Genomic DNA, 16,480 nt, shown 5'->3' with positions numbered 1-16,480 from the left:
TACAAAGACGACATGCAAGCCAACAATCAATCGGTTTCCATTAACTCATCTCTTTCTTTATGTTCTTTTTTTAGCGTGTTCCAACAAATGGTACGCGACAGGAGTGAGGGAGTACTGTCCAATCTAACACTTGCAGGAAAATGTGCGACGGATACGGCACCTTTCTTTTTCTGTGGAAATTTCCTTTCCTGTACACCAATTATAATTATATATAAACTGCAACAAACACGTGCCAAGGAAAGGAAATTTCCACTGTGCCGAGCAGGTCTGGCCTTGCTAGCAAAATCACTACAATGGACGGGTCATAATATATCGTGTGCAATAGAGACGCTCAAGCATTCGCATTTTTCTGTTGTAAACCCAACAGTCTTCTCAAAATTTTTCCCCATATTCTCTACTATTTCTTATGAAGCCTAACTACTTTTAAAAGAAGTTTTTTCGATGCTGCATACAGCGTGGTCCTTAAATAAATAAATTATACCTCAGTGCATTTCGACCGCGATTGCAAAAGCGTCAAGTTCTTTTTCTTTTTCCTTCTCAGGTTGGAGCGACCGGAGGAACACCGATGCTTTAAATGCACCTGCGATGAATTGGTCAAAAATATTGATTATTGCAGTTATGGAGACGATTGTGAATGTGTAAACGGCACAGCTTATTCGAAAATAAGACCAGACTGGTGTGTTCAGACTCCGTGGGCATGCGGTTTCATATGAACTGCATTTCGTTGTACATGACACAGATACACCAAATCTTAATAAACTGGGTTAATGTGCTATGCGAGTTGATAAAAAATACCTTTTTAAAATATTCGACAACACCTAGTAATATTCCAGCCCACTCAAGAGGAGACGTCAAGGACTGATAAACTACAAGCCAGCTGATAGCTAAGCGTCCGTTACTTACAAGGAGACAATGGCTAGTAGAATGACATCAGCGTTACACATGAATCAAGAAGTCGCAACAGCCTTTATGTAGCGACTGCTTAGCATGGCTAGCAGCTGAGCTACACTTGAATAGGTCGTCGCATTTCGCCTGTGCCTTGAAAATCTCGTTACTGCGCATGCGCCCTTACCATGGCAACAAGTCGCGCTGAGCCGCGCCGGTATCCTTGTCGCGCGCGCGCCTGTGACGTCACGCTTCGCAATGCTCATCATCACAATCGTCAGAATCATCACGCGTCGTCATTGCGATGATCCAAGCCTAGCTGAGCTAAGCCACTGTAATTGCTGCCTACCGTCAAGTACAGAAGATAAGCAGCGGAGCCTGCGCTCGCTAAATCGACGATTATTGTGCACAACAGCGGAGGCTATGCGAAGGTGCGGCGACGGATACAGAAGATCATCGCATGGCGCGAGGCCATCCGACAACGTGCAAAGAAGCAAGAAAAGCTAAGCGAGAGTCGGAGACGCCTGAAGAGTAGGAGAAATGTGCAGCCTTTGTCAAAAGTGTTGAGCCCCGGGAGTCCGCTTCTGAGCCGTGTAGTGGCACTGGCTTAGCTTTATTGGAGGTCCTTTTGATTGCAAAGGGCAGGACAAACAATCTTCTTAACCACCAAGAGATTCGGGAACGCAAGAAATGCATTACAGTTTTGACAAAGACTGTACCTTGTCTTTCGCTGCTCAACGACAGAGAGAAGACCGCCTAGCGTTAAAAGGACATGTGGAAGCTCAGCGAATATATGAAGGTAAAGTTCGACTTCAATTTTGCATTAGACCCTCACGTTCGACTACCCAATGGGAAACCGAGATTGATTGATCTTGTGTCCAAAAGATGGACGCTGCCGTTTAGAACAGTGTTTCCAAAATCTTGACGGCGGCAAATGTTTTAAACACCAGCGATCGCTCTTCGTGTCTACAATTTTAAAATTTAACAAATATGTGCTTTGCATTCATAGAAAACAGCGATACAGCTTTAATTTTCTTGACCGGTGCAGCCTAATCGAGCCCTTCTAGCCAACGCCTACCTTTCGCTGCGTACAGGTATATCCTGGCATAGCGGAGCTAAGCCACTGGAACGTTTTACACGCACCTCATTAACACATCACATCCACAGCAGAAGACTCCGTAGACGTTTGAGCGCGAGAGGCGAGCGCTTTCTTGGCGGCGATTTGGTGGCCAATAGGCTTTCCGAATAGGTCGGGGAGATTCTGTTTGCAGATATCCCAAGACGTTAGGTCGTCTTCGTGGGTTTCAAAACCACACGCGCGCGGTCCCAGTCAAGTGAAAGCTTACATTCGCGAGCATGAGTGTGGGATCCCACCTGTTGTGCTTGCTCACGCGCTCGTATAGGGCTAGCCAGTCGTATGCGTCGACGTCGTCGGTCCCGCAGAAGGTTCCGAGGTCACGGGGGTGGGCCATGACAACGGCAGGTCAGGCGGCTGTAGAGGTAGAGGCGTCTGTAGTCATTGTAGTGGTTTCGACGTGGCGGCCGCTGCAGAGATCCAGCTTGTGACAGGGTATCGAGTAGATTCACCTCCATCAATAAATGTTACGTGGAAGATCCACAGTCCGAAAGCTGTCCGCACAACTAAAGTTGATGAAAGCACCAATTCACAACTCTCAGAGTCATCGTCTTCTCGAAGTCTGTTGCACTTCTTCATCCTCATCGCGAACAGCAAATACAGCTGAGTAACAATATGAACCAGATAATAGCGATGAGCGGATATAACTAACTGCAATATATGTTATTCAACGATTACGGGAAAGCATTTTATTGCCTCTAATTACCAGGATTCGTGCAAGCAATGTGAAACCAATATATAGAAGCGCTCATATGTGAATGTAGTGCAATATACTATGGTCTTTGCCTAGGAATTAGTCTTTTAGAGACCTGAAGAGATCTGGTAAGTTACCTTTCTTAAGCATCGCAATCCCAGAACAGCGAAGCACCAGGCGTTCGAAAACATTGTACCCATTACAAAATCTGCGGGTACTAGGCGCCACCAGTAATCGTTGACATAGGCCCCTATGAGGTTAAACGCACATATTTACACAGAGCAAAAAGAGTCGAAGCTTGCTTGCTTCCTATTACTGGTACGATATACCGTCCTCGTCACGTTCAACTGATGACGAGCCCTAGGGTATCACTGCGCTTGCGCGCGCGACCATTATTTTATCTGCAGCAATGCAATGGTATAATTTCAGTTTAATTTACTTTATGCGGTTTCACGTTCCAAAGCGACTGAGGCTATGAGAGACGCCGCAGCGAACGACTCCGGAAATTTCGACCATTGGGGTTATTTAACCTGTATTGACGTGGGGCCGGGATTAGATCCCACATCCTTGGGCACGGTAGTCGAGCGCCCTAATCACTGCACAACCACGGCGGGTAGTCTGATTTTGTATGCGCACAATTACGCGCGAATTCAAAGTGCGGAAGGTAGTCTATTTTCACATTTTCACGGTTGATGGGCCACATTAGCGTGGAACATGTGCTTTGTTTATTTCCTATGCTCATTGCACAGTTCTCAATGAAGCAATTACTTGAGCATTATTCAAATCTATACGATTTACGAAAGCCATAAAGTTGCTGAAACCACCGATGACGACAAATATTTTCGTCTTGTACAGACGCCTTCAGTGAAATCGAGAACACCAGGCAAGGTCTTCAAATATTTTTCGGAGCGTGACATGATATGTGCATTACATACCTTGCATTTTATTTGGAGAGCCTAAATGTGTTTTCTCTTCCAGAATTCAGGAGACGTGGGGTAATACACACATGCGGCCTTTTGTTCCCCATGTTCTTTACAGTCGTCTGATAAATATTTTTGGTGCAGCAGTGTGTACGCTCAAAATGACCGCGAGTACCAAGTAATGCAATATTATATTTTATAACTATCGATGACCTTCAGTGTTCATCAATTGCTTGCTCTCAGTTCACCAGGCCTCACTCTGTAGCAGCTGAATACATTGAATTGGGAGATGGAGGCATTTGAGATTATTCGTAAGTGTATGACAGGACAGCGGTAATGCCTCCGTTTACCTGCTCAGCTTCCACACCTACATTTGCGTAGATATATTCACTGCTGGTTTAATTGCTATCTTTTATTCCTTCCTCTATTTCGTCGCACATACTCATTAGCATGCAGCCGTAGCCTACCTGGTTATGTGAACGATAGCCTGAAAGAATATTATTTTTACGTGGTGGCATGACAAGCGATGGAACACGGCGATACAACAGAAACAGAACGACGTGATGACATGACGATGAAACATGCGTTTTAATGGCCAGCGGGCCTAGCACGAGCACTCGGCCCCACGCCACTGCTCGCTTCGTCGTCTTCGTAGCAATATTTTAAAAGAAGCACATATCTCGCTGTCACGAAATCGGCGCCCATTTTCATCAAGCCGGTACGGCGCGAGGCCCGCACGGCGTCGCGTGGAAGGCATGGAGAGAAAAGCCCCCTTCCCCGCGCGGGAGAGCGCGTAGCTTTGTACGCGTTGCCGTGACCCTCTTTCCCATTGCCCGGGGAGGACGGTGGTTCATCGGCCTGGAATGTGCCAGGCCCTTCGAGAAAGTTCTATGGGACCTGGCCAATGACGACGCGCGGCTCGACGGGAGGAGAAGAAGGAGCTATAACCAGCGAAGCTATGTGTGTGTGCGCGCTAGCTTTGGCGCGTGTTAACAAACAGACGCGGCGCGCCCTATTTAAAGAGACCGCGCCGCTTGATGAGTCAGTCAGTCAGTTCGTCAAGTGTTTTGCGACGTGCTCGCCTGTGTTTCGACTGGACTCCCGGGGATCACCCGCTGCTGGCAAGCCCACGGACTTTCAAGGGAGCGGCGCTCGTCTCGTATGGCGGCCACATCGTGACTCTTGAGGCGTCGGACTGCAACAGTGCCCGGTGAACAATTTGGTGTTTGTTTATGTACTCTCTCTTGTTTCATCTGTTGTAAAGCCTCTACGTTATTGGATACCTGTGTAATTGCATGCTTAGCATTTGTATTCTGTGAACCTCTCATCTATGTATTTCAAGTGATCTTGTGTATTCCTTTGTATCGTCTCTTGCTGTGCATAAATTGTGTTTTGTTTGTTACTTTGACTCCGATCCTTTCTCTGGTTTGAACCGGCGACCGCTGGGCACCAAACGACCACCCCCTTCTGTCACCACAAGGTAGTTGAATTCCGGCTGAGCTTGCCACGCAGGTCGAGGGCATCTCCTTTGCGACCGGAACAGCTACCCCCACTCACTCAAAGGGTGTCTGGGAGTGTGCGCACCGTTAAGGGCGCATCGTTAATAATACCCCCTTAATTATTAACGGGTGACAATTAATCTGGCGTCCGCGACAGGACGTTTGGTGCACTCAAGCTCAGAGGACGGAGAACGAGTTGGAAGAGTTTACGAAGAGGTCGTAAACTGTGTAACAGCAGAGCGATAGCGTGAGGTACCGCGCTGAAGCGGTTGTGTAAGGTCCATTGATAGTGCTATGTGTTAGCATTAGGCAGTTCAGATTGAAGATGAATCTCAAGGAGATTATTGCGTTGGGCTTAGAGAAAGGTCTAAAAGGAGCTGAACTGCGGGAATGGGTGGACCGAAAAGAAAGAGAGGTTCGAGAAGAGGCTGAGAAAGAAAGAGAGAGGCAAAGAGAAGAACGAGAGAAAGAATGGCTCAGGAAGCAAGCAGAGGCAAAGAGACAAGAAGAAGAAAGAGAAAAAGAATGGCTCAGGAAGCAAGCAGAGGCAAAGAGACAAGAAGAAGAAAGAGAAAAAGAATGGCTCAGGAAGCAAGCAGAGGCAAAGAGACAAGAAGAAGAAAGAGAAAAAGAATGGCTCAGGAAGAGAGCCGAAAGAGAAAAAGAATGGCTGAGGAAGCAGGCAGAAAAGGAAAAAGAATTCTTAAAAGAGAGAGAGACCCTTCTCAAAAAGCTGGCTGAAGTTCGGCGTTTGAAAGGTATTACCGAGCCTCCGGAGGTTACCTTTCCTTATCTTAGAAAGTACAGTGAACCAAGCGATACATTGACAGCCACAGGTACTGTAGAAACTGGCTCCAGCAGCCAGAATGAGGTTGTGGACCAGCGTGTTCCTGCAACAGAAACTTCAGATGACCGAACTGAAGTTCAGAATTCTCAGAAAAAAGAGATTGTGCCCTCCGAGACGACAGGTTGCAGAGAAGCGGCAACGGCAGATGTCGAGCCAGAAACCTCGGTGTTTTCAAAGCCTGAAGATGAAGAAGGGCAGGATTGTAGCTCCTCATTAAATGACACCGTGGCTGAGTGCATGAGTGACTGGGATGAGGAGATTTCAAATTGCAGTGAGCACGAAAGCTGGGATAAAGGTGGCAGTACAGATCCTAATCTTGAGGATTCAGGAAGGGAAGAAAGCGAAGACTGTACTGCAATGAAAGGATTGAAGAAACATTTTAAGGAAACTTTTAAGAAACGGGATGTAACTGAAAGTGAGGAGAATGAGCCTCCAGTTGCAACTGAGCTCTGCTTCAAGAAGGTACGACTGAAGATCGTAAAGAAAAGAAAGAAAATTGGGATTGAGGGAGAACAAAGTTCTCAAAAGGACGTTCCTTTCAGACAACCATGTTCTGATTTTGTGGGTAAAACTGGATCAAACGTTCCTCGGCCAAAGGTGCGAATAAAAGTGGAAACAAAAAGAAACGAATCCAAACCTGCCAGGTCAGACAAAGTCGACAGGGAAATGTCCTATAAAAAAGAAAGGAAGAAGCGGCCGAACGCCTGGACGTGCAAGCGCATGCGGAGCCGCCCAGACCGAGAAAGAATGAGACGGCCTGCTCGAAGCGCTGCTAGGCAAGGTAGCGTTAGATCTGGCCTAACTTCCGATCGGGAAGCAGAACTCAGGAGTAAAGACCGGAGCGAGAACAACTCGCAATGGAAAAGGCTCTATAGTAAACGGAAAAAGAGCCGAACTCGCGGGAGGAAGAAACGGCAGTGTCTAGTAAAAAGGAGAATTCGCTTTCCTGAAAGTTGGAGAGGAACTGATACGTTCCAAGAAGGTGCATCCCGAGTGTGGAAATATAGGCGAAAGCATGGCTTAGGTTTGGGTGCTTCACATTTGAATATTTGTGTGTTTTTATGTTACTGATCCTTGGCATGTATCCAACAACAGTATGTTGCTATGTTTGTGAATTTCATGGCATTGATGTGTGAATTTTGTAAGGTGTTATTACAGTTTGTGAAATTTGTGCAATGTGTGTGATATGGTCATTTGCCCCATATATTTGTGAGCGCATGCATGTGCGCGCGATGTTCGTGGTTGTTGTGAATATTGTGGGACAATATTCTTTAAGGGAGGGGCAGTGTCACGAAATCGGCGCCCATTTTCATCAAGCCGGTACGGCGCGAGGCCCGCACGGCGTCGCGTGGAAGGCATGGAGAGAAAAGCCCCCTTCCCCGCGCGGGAGAGCGCGTAGCTTTGTACGCGTTGCCGTGACCCTCTTTCCCATTGCCCGGGGAGGACGGTGGTTCATCGGCCTGGAATGTGCCAGGCCCTTCGAGAAAGTTCTATGGGACCTGGCCAATGACGACGCGCGGCTCGACGGGAGGAGAAGAAGGAGCTATAACCAGCGAAGCTATGTGTGTGTGCGCGCTAGCTTTGGCGCGTGTTAACAAACAGACGCGGCGCGCCCTATTTAAAGAGACCGCGCCGCTTGATGAGTCAGTCAGTCAGTTCGTCAAGTGTTTTGCGACGTGCTCGCCTGTGTTTCGACTGGACTCCCGGGGATCACCCGCTGCTGGCAAGCCCACGGACTTTCAAGGGAGCGGCGCTCGTCTCGTATGGCGGCCACATCGTGACTCTTGAGGCGTCGGACTGCAACAGTGCCCGGTGAACAATTTGGTGTTTGTTTATGTACTCTCTCTTGTTTCATCTGTTGTAAAGCCTCTACGTTATTGGATACCTGTGTAATTGCATGCTTAGCATTTGTATTCTGTGAACCTCTCATCTATGTATTTCAAGTGATCTTGTGTATTCCTTTGTATCGTCTCTTGCTGTGCATAAATTGTGTTTTGTTTGTTACTTTGACTCCGATCCTTTCTCTGGTTTGAACCGGCGACCGCTGGGCACCAAACGACCACCCCCTTCTGTCACCACAAGGTAGTTGAATTCCGGCTGAGCTTGCCACGCAGGTCGAGGGCATCTCCTTTGCGACCGGAACAGCTACCCCCACTCACTCAAAGGGTGTCTGGGAGTGTGCGCACCGTTAAGGGCGCATCGTTAATAATACCCCCTTAATTATTAACGGGTGACACTCGCACACTGATCCAAGCATCAATGTCTAAGCTAACCGGTCATCCAACTACCCTTGCTGAGCCACTACCACACATTGAGTTAAATACAACTTTTAACCACGCCACAGAAAGCAGCCTGCATCGCCCACGTTTAGATTACCTGAATCGGCATCTAAATGAGTTGGAAGGTTCCGCAGTTAAAAGCTTCAAAACGTTATGTACTGAGGGGGTAAACTGTTTGACTGTTCTACATTTCTTCGTCATTATTTTCCTTTTACACCCTATTTATGAAACCGGTGTCCAAGCTTTATAGCATCATAGGTTTCTTGCAGATATCGGCGCACTCTCGTTTCGGTTTAAAAATTAGAAATGAAGGAGCGGGAAACCAAATACTAGCGGCTTATTTTCGAAAAAGTAACATCATCGCATATCCACTTCAAACAATTAAGGGCAGCTTTCTATCTCTCGTCCTATTTAACTGAAGAAGAAAGAAGAGCATTGTGCGTACAAAACGTTCCTAAAATTGTTTTTGCTTACAGAGTGCTTAAGAGGCCACATGTAAGGAGAATTAAAATTTAATTTTCATTTGCGTGGCACTCAAAAGATACTATACGGGTATCGAGTGTGTACTGCAGAGGAGAACGACGTGGGCTCTAGAAAACTTCAACTGCATTGTCGCTGAACGCAAGGACCTAAATATGCGTTGGACACATTTAATAGCGGTGTTATTTCTATTCTTAGGAAAATTCCGAGTTATCGTGCGTGGATTTCTTTACGAAGACTACGACGCCGAGTATGTAAGCATCGCACTCTTTTGAGCGCAGAGAGTGCTCACAGCTAAGGACACATAGGCGTAAAAATACTATCAAAGAGCAAACAAAGAGAGCCCCTAATTGTTGCATGTAGGCATTGTTTTTTTTCTGTTCCCTCTTTTTCTACTCTGCTTTTGTCATTTGCCCTGTGTACAAGAGCTTGCCGTAGAAATCACTGATTATAAATTTTCTTTATTGCACTCTTTGATCGAAAGCCGTTTTACCACGGTAAATGAAACTCTCAAAAGCCAAACCTAAATTTCATTGCTTCGTTTTTATTCCTTCACTGAGTCGAGACGATGTGCAGTTAAACGCTCACGAGAGCTACTGTTTCGCGGACATCAGGGACACCTGAAATTTGAAGCACAAGAACAACTATATTTAGAATAACATCAAAAATTGTTTATTATGAAGGATAAAATAATATTGTGCATTATATTTTGGTGCAGCCGGAAAGTAGAATATACTACGTGAGGCGGCAGTGGAATGTAGCTAATTGTAGTTCATGACTGTTCAGAAAACGCAGCGTTTTCGTAATTCCTCTTTTACACTTGACAACCTGCTTTCTGCCCATTTGAAATGTTATAATGAAGTAATTTCTGCCATCTGTCTAGCAATATACTTTTCTAGATTTGCTTCTCTTTGCGTAAAAATTTTGACCTTTCCAGAACGTAGCTTGACGCTTCCATCGTGCTTAGAAATCACCGAATAAGGATTGGCGAAGAATTATAGGTTTTTCTTAACCGTATGTAATATTCGAGCAGATATAAATATTGTTACCGCAATGTTACTACAAAATATTTTTATCGTACGCTATTGCACGTCTATCAGTAAGCTAGCGAAATAAACAAGTATCTGCCGGTTGACACTGGATTTCTTTATCCGAGTAATGAAGACTAAGAGATGGTTCCAAGTTACAACGCTGGACTGGGTTCATTGAAGGACGAGGGAAATAGTATGGCCATATTCTTAAAGAAGATGTTTTGCCCTTTCTGTCGGAGCTCTCATAAATGCGAGGCATATTGTGATACATCGCTGAAAACGCTTAACTAAGGCCAAAAGTTTAATCGCAGACTCTGCAACTTTCTTTTTAAGAACCGCCCTTAAACTCGATATTATGGCAGCTGTTTTTCTTGCTGTTCATTTACAAAGTACACTCTCTCTCCTTGCGAAATCAACCAAATAGCGCATTGGATGAGTTTAGCCGAATAGAAGCGATGAGAAATACCCTTACTATAGAAGCCCTACAATGACTCTATGCACTGGGCTCATTGCACACGTATCAACTAAGGGCATTAGCCGGAATTATTGCTGTCATGGGGCAGAAGATTTAAAAATGATAAGCGAGTTTCACCTGTAGCCGCAGAAATAGATATATATTTAAAAAACGAATACCTGTAAAAGTTCTGGAAGTTTTTTACGAAGCAGGCCGCCGAACCAACGGTCCGCGGGTTCCCATACCTAAGCTCTATTTTTGCCATTCCGCCGGTGTAGACAAACATCTCATTGTCATCTAAGCAAAATCACAAAAGACGAAGGGGGTGGAGGGGGATACGGAAGAGATGAAGATGTCAGGTATTCTGAGCCGTAAATAACAACGCTAAAATTCCTATTGATGAGGCTTGCTATAACTGCCCTTTCTTCACCACTTTTGATAACACTAGAAGGTAAATATAAAATCGGTGAACGTAACGCATGTCTGTGCCGGCTGTCTAAATGTGTCAGTCGATCACTTCTTGTCCTCTCCTCCGCAGCGGCGCAGTTGCTACAATCCCCTAATATTCTTCCGGAGTAACCGGTTTTAGATCCTGACCACATGTGGCCTCGTTTCGATGGAGGCGAATCAGAGGCGTCTGTGTGGCCTGCGATGTCGGCGCACGTTAAAGATTCCCAGGTGCCCGAAATTACTCCGGAGCCCTCCTATACGGTGCCCCTTTCTCCCTATTCCGCTTTCAGTTCCACCTTCCTCCCTTCCATTGCGGTGCGGTGCAGATGTCCACAGAAAGCGTGTAAAATACACTGTGACTTTCTTTTCATGCGAAATAATTAATTTATTTATTTAATTGAATTCTTTTCTTTTTTTCCCTAAGTCACATCTGTGCCCTACTTTCTTGTCGGCTTGAAGAATGCGAGCATTTATATCTATATTGCGAGATCTGACGCATATTCAGCTAGCCGATGCCAGTTTTCGATCGACTATGTGTGGGATAACAGAGATTACACGAGCAATGCAGTTCATTGCACGGGAAAAGGATCCCCAAAAGCCGCCACACACAAGAGGGGAGACGATGGCTGTTGCGACGCGCGTTTTTTGCTGTTCTTCATATTTTTTTCCTTTCTTTATTTTCTTGCCTGTCCTCACGAGGCAGTGGAAGTTGCTCAGCTACAGAGCCAGTAGCAGGCCTGTGCATTTTCGTTTCCTTCCTGTATTCGTTTCCTCTTTTCGATTAGGAAGTGCAATTTGGCTAATTGAATACCACAAAACGATAAATTTCGAAATTGCCTAGCCTAAATTAAACTTTTCAATCACATGTGCATTCATTACAAGGAGGGCTATATAGGTTACGTGTAGTATCTATCGATTTGACCTTGCGCGCCATTCAACGAGTTAAATAAATTGGAGATAATTTAGTTGCTGCCTTCAAACATTAGATTTTTTGCCTCTTTCTCTAGAAGTGGCTTCATTTGGTTTGGTTTGGGGGGTTTAACATCTCAAAGCGACTTAGGTTATGAGAGACGCCGTAGTGGAGGACTCCGGAAATTTCGACCATCTGGGGTTCTTTAGCGTGCGCTACAACTGTAAAAGTGGCAGTGCTTCAAAAGTTATATTCATTTTAAATCCACGAGAAATGGTCTTGCTGGCAACAAAATCAATGTCAAAGTAGCACTTTTTCACTTCGTGCGGAAGAAGGATTCAAAAGCAGAACTAAAACAAAATTTAGAAAATGGGCACAGAAGGAAGCTGAATGTGTGATGATATTACCCCTAAAGATTTATGGCAAAGAAATTTTCTTTTTATTACTTTCTGAAAATTGTGTAGCAAACAATATATGTTGGGTTGCCCCATATAACAAGCCGGTGACTAAAAAAATCATAAATAATTTCTGGTATAATTTTCCTGTTTGGGTTTGGGCAACCAATGAAATGCTTAGAGGACACACTTGTGTTTACGTAAAGTGTAACTTGCAATGATGGTAAACATCTGCTAAACTCCGAATAATGGTACGCATATGTCCAGTCCTAAAATACTAGCCGGTGTTACAAATGTTTAATAGCATAGGACTTTTATTGTGAAAGCAATGCTATGACAGCCAGAGGGAGACCTCGGGTGGTCGCATCTACGCAGTGAATAGGCGTAGCTACGGTCTCCTTATAAAAACTTAGCCTGCCATAACATATGACTTCCCGTTACCCCTATGTTACGGACAGGAGCTGCCAACTCGTGTCGCTCATTCCATAGGGAGGATGATATGAGAATCAGCCTGCCAAAACCGCTTGCATTCTCGTTACCCCTATACGACACGCAGGTACGTCCATTCGGTTTCGTATAAGCGTGGGTTTATATGTGGGCTGGTAGCTTACACTCTATTGTCATACCCTTAAAGATGAGCTTAAGTGTCCCCAATAATGTAGCACCCTACACTGATAGGGCGTGATAGGGCGTGATAGTAGGCAAAAGAAGCTTCCGCCATTGCTTTCGCAATTCGACTAGGGTGAACCAAAGCTGAACCACACCTAATTTTGAATTACAAACGTGTAGAATAGATTACATTTTTTCTACTGAATGTAAGTATATTAAATGATTCACTCTACATATATGATATATATAACCATGCCACCTCACACACTCCAACACGAGGTAATCACAAGTGGCGCTTTGCTCTGACTAGCATTTTGTAGCGAAAGCTCCATTGGCCACGAACTAAGAGTTTTGCGCGACGGGAGGCACAAATTGAGTGTACTCCATCCCAGCAGTTCCCTTCAGCCCTACCAAGGCTACGGTGAGTGATGAGGCGGCGTCCTTACGCTGTGGAAAGTAGTTCTAGAATAAAATTCTCCTCCGTGATCAGAGACGTGTCATATATTTATATGTGTTTTATACATAGTTTGTAGGTTTATTTGAGCGCAACACAAAGCACATTGGATTAAATTTTACCTCTCTTTATCATCTTGTTTCTGCCAATGAGCAGCCTAATCGACAGCTCCTGCTGGTCGCCGGCATGCGTGCTCGGCGGACCGGGTCACACCAGCGCTTCCTGGGAATTGTATACACATCCAGTGACGGAAGAGTAATTCTCGATTTCAATCCACTGCAGACAAAACTATACTCGACGGCAATTTTCATTCACTGGAAGTTGTTACGGCTGCCGTCGACGGTCGGCGGTAGGCGTTGCCGGTCGCCGTAGCCGAGACCTGAATGGTCGGGTGGCGCAGCAGTAGCGTCTGCGCGCTGTTTGGCTGTACTTATTGTTCGTACTAGCAAACAAAACAGTAGCGTTATCAGAAGGACTGCCTACTATGTTTATGCAACAGTAGCATACCTGCACAAGTGTGCAACTTTCGGCAACGGCGCCTCCCATAGGCGCGCAGGGCGACGAACCCCTCGCCTGCCGTAGTCGTCGTTAGGCCCATAGTCGGTTTCACAGACTGGCGCTTCGTGACGGGTCAACATAAACAAGAACAATTTTATTAAGCTGAACAGATACTGTCCGCTTGAAATTTCTAGCTGGTGCTAGCACCACTTAACAGGCAGTGGTTGACAACCATCGTGACTGCCAGCTGACCGATTGCATTCACATGCTCAGGCCGCGCTCTATCTTTTCGCTTGCCGTGAGCGGCGCCGCTGATCCTCGGTTTTGCTCCTTTAGTGCAATAAACAACCTTTGCAGTCAAGGCCTTGGAGGACTGCCGTGTGACTGGGGTGCAAGACGACCGTCGTACACGGGCCCATTTGTATCTACTGTCCTCGAAGAGGACAAGCTTATGACCGCATGCTCTCGTTTAGCGTCTCGCATGATAGCTGCGGTGCTCGCTTATGGTTGTAGGCTGCATCGACTTAAACGTTTTTTCAGCTATATTGCATAAGCCACGAGCAGACGACAAGCAGTCAATGAGGCGCGGGGGATCATGCGCCCTCCTTATTGGCTGAGGAGGTGCCTGCCTTTGCTAGTGCTGGAGCTTAGTTATGGTATGGAGTATAGTAACCGCCGCAGCTGGCGGACGGCGCGCGCTAACCGCGCCATCTAGCAATCAAAACGCAACCAGAAGAAGATGTCTCGCCTTTAATTCAACAACAGCATGGCAGACAACCAGACTAACCTGGACTTGCAATCAATATTTATATGGCATAGCCGAGCTAGGCCACAGCTACTTTTAGGCTGGGCCAGTCTCCTCATCAAAACGTCGTCTCCAGTGGGAATAGATGATTCATCGCTCCGATTGGACTAGATCAAATTGGACAGGATAGCAAGTCAGCGCCATCTAACGTTAGGCCCTGGTTTGAGTTATGCGTCCCGTGCGCATGCGCGGCCAAAATAAAGCTGTGCCTGCTTGCGTGTTCACGGCCTCATTTTAGCTCAGTGCTTGCGCATCATGCCACCAGGTACGCTCTTAATTGATATGTAACAGCGGCCGCAAAACCAACGCGTTTCACACGAATCACGAAGCGGCTGGGCAAGCAAGCGCAAGTGAAAATTGGTGGTCGCTCAGTTCAAAAGCAGATGCAAGTGATAACGGATGGTCGTGGGTTTTAGACATGCACCAGGCTAAGAGGTCGAGAATTGGGCCTGGTTGGTTGTTTAGTGCGTTGCAGGCGTAATGTTTTATCACGTCTTCGCATTGGCCTAGCAGCTTCACGGGATACCGCATTTGGCATCCGTGCAGATCTAAGAACTTGAGATCCTCCAAGAGAAAATTGGCGGGGCGGCGAGCGCTGTCTATGTAGGAACGCGCGTTAATCCGCTATTGCTCGCGCTTGCTAATCTGGCCGTTTTGATACACTCGAGGAACACTGCGGCATCGCTACGCGATGGCGACTGTTACAGCCTCACAAATGCAGGCAGCGCGGCCCTAACGGCGCAAAGGTAATCGCAAGGGAGTGGCTGGGAAAGGAAGGGGTGAGCAGGCATCCCTTTGATTTGCCACGCATGCGCACTGGACGCAAAACTCAAACCCAGAGTCTAACGTTAGTGTAGCTGACTTGCTCCGCACAGCGCCGTTGGAGCGCTCTAGACAAGGCTGCTCACCACTGCACAGGTATGGAATGAATTGGACAGTATTGGTTGAATTGCACTTCACTGGAAAGAACCAAACTTGATTGGACTTGATTTGATTGGACTGAATCGGTGGTTGGACTCAATTGGACTGGTTTAGATTGTACAGGTATTGAATGAATTGGAGAGTATTGGTTGAATTGTATTTCACTGGAAAGAACCATACTTGATTGGACGGCATTTGATTGGACTGAATTGGTTTGAATTGGATTACATAAAACTGGTTTGGATGAGATTAGATTGTATTGGAGAGAAGTAGCAAACTTTCAGGCTAGGCACACATGCTTCTACGTATATCCTGCCCTAGCTGAGCTAAGCCACGGCCACTTTCTTCTAAAACCTATAGCTCACGCCGTAGGAATTTCATCAGTTGTTATTTTACCTCATGCAGAGGTCAAGGCGGGTGCGCGCAGTCAAAAGTTGATAACGGCGGCAAAATCAGGTTTTGCGAACCATGTCAGAGACTATTTCTCAGTCGTGCTGGTCGGAGCGTTCTGGAGAAACTGAGCTATGAGCTGCAAGTGTGCTCCAAAGGTACAAAAAAGGTTCCTAGACACATTAGGGCCAAATTAAATATACCTCCGCTCCCCAAAAACATGCACCCAGTCTAAAATGAGAGCTGGAGGAGTGATAGAGCAGCAGCGCTGCAAGCCCATTTTGAGGACAGACCGGAGGACTTATATACAGATGCCGCACAATGCGCAGGCGGTATGAGACGTGTTTCAGTAGCAACTAGAGAACAAGGGCGCTCGGTAGTTTGCTGTACCACCCGAAACTCGACCGCAACGGAGGCGGAAGAGGTATGCATCGCGCTAGCTCTAACCCAAGAACAGGTCAAAGTTATAATTGCAGACCCCAAATCAGCGATTAGAACCTTTGACGCGGGCCGCATTTCGGCCATTTCGTCATTTCGGCACTTGGACAGTGGTCCTTCACCGACAGAGCAGGTTGCGCTCATTTGGATACCGACGCACCAGGGGTTGAGGGGGAACGAGAAAACGCACGTACTGGCTCGAGAATTAGATACATTCCGGGACCCCAGTGGCGTCTTATGCGTAACCCCGAATCCTTGCGCGATAAGGAGCCCCTGCATTTCGATGATGACTTTAATACATAGCAAGATGTCACAAATTGTTATAAATTAGTTAGATCAATATTTTCAAAAGCGTTTAAGCAACTAACCAAAAGCGAGGAGGTTAT

General features: G+C 46.3%; 1 protein-coding gene across 2 annotated transcripts in view; it reads left to right on the top strand.

Moving 5' to 3' along the window:
- The first annotated feature begins 1,547 nt into the window (after nt 1-1,547).
- Nucleotides 1,548-16,480, top strand: part of LOC146188519 (uncharacterized) — a 102,663-nt gene continuing 87,730 nt past the window's right edge. For both annotated transcript variants that reach the window (XM_084603125.1, XM_084603124.1), the window contains exon 1: nt 1,548-1,684. The gene's annotated coding sequence lies outside the window, so the exon portion shown is untranslated. The remainder of the gene's footprint in view (nt 1,685-16,480) is intronic.

The sequence above is a fragment of the Amblyomma maculatum genome, chromosome 5, assembly GCF_055883805.1.
Source record: "Amblyomma maculatum isolate TAMU_Amacu chromosome 5, ASM5588380v1, whole genome shotgun sequence".
Classification (NCBI taxonomy): domain Eukaryota; kingdom Metazoa; phylum Arthropoda; class Arachnida; order Ixodida; family Ixodidae; genus Amblyomma; species Amblyomma maculatum.
This window is presented reverse-complemented; position numbering and strand designations above follow the sequence as displayed.